The following is a 1,241-nucleotide window of genomic DNA, read 5'->3' as shown; positions in this document are numbered from 1 at the left end:
TTTCACTATGAAATTTAATTCTTTATTTCATATAATACTTATCTCATGGTCTACTTTGATATCAACATAGCTAAAATCACATTTCCTTCAGCTGGTGTTTGCATTGCAATTTTTCTCCCTTTTTTCTTCAACCATTTTGTGTTGTTATATTTAAAGCATATCTATTGTAGGGATGCTTGGGTGGCTCAGGGGTTAAGTGACTGCCTTTGGCTCAGGGTGTGAATCCCGGAGTCCTGGGATCGAGTCCCACATCAGGCTCCCTGCCTTTCTGCCTATATGGGGCCTGCTTCTCCCTCTGCCTATGTCTCTGCCTCTCTCTCTCTCTCAGGAATAAATAAATAAAATTTTTTAAAAAGCATATCTATTATAAACAGTATATAGTTGAGCTTTGTGTTTTTAAACACAAAACTTTGTGTTTTTAAATTCAATCTCATAATCTTTGTTTTTAAATTGGAATGTTTAGGCTATTGATATTTAAAGTAAATTCTGATACAGTTGGATCTAAGTCTACCATATTGCTGTTTATTGTCTATTTTCCCCACCTAATTCTTTCTTCCTATGATGGTTAAATTTTATGGGCCAACTTGATTGGCCCACAATGCCCACATATTTGGTCAGATATTTAGATGTTTCTATAAGGGTAATTTTGAGTGAAATTAACATTTAAAATTGTGGACGTTGAGTGAAGCAAATTGCTTCACTCAACATTGCATCACAACATCAGCTTTTCCATGGGTCTCCAGGCTGCTGCTCCTACCCTGTAGATTTTAGACTTGCCAGGCTCCATAATTACATGAACCAGTTTCTTAAAATCTTTTCCTACATATACACACACATCCTATTTATTCTGTTCTCTGGAGACTCCTAACTAATATGGTTTCTTAATTTCTCCTTTATTACTTATTTTGAATTAAGTATTTTTATTTTATTATTATCTTTTTCTTTTGTATTTTAATAATATACTTTGGTTATCTTAAGTGATTACCCCAGACCTAGAGACTAAACAGTGAGCGTGTGTCACATGTCTTGAATGCAAAATTTTAAAAATTAATTTTTTTCTTTCTGTGCTTCAATTGGGGTATTTTGACTTGACTTTAAGTTCATCAATCCTGGTGGCTGTGCTCCTAAGACAAAAGAGGACAGAAAACATGGAAATAGAACTGAAACTGTAAACTAGCTTTAGAACAAGGAGATATTGCCATTCCCTAGCAATTAGTATTCAAGGCAGCATAGGAGTATAA

This window comes from Canis lupus, chromosome 8, assembly GCF_003254725.2.
Source record: "Canis lupus dingo isolate Sandy chromosome 8, ASM325472v2, whole genome shotgun sequence".
In the NCBI taxonomy this organism is placed as follows: Eukaryota; Metazoa; Chordata; class Mammalia; order Carnivora; family Canidae; genus Canis; species Canis lupus.
This window is presented reverse-complemented; position numbering follows the sequence as displayed.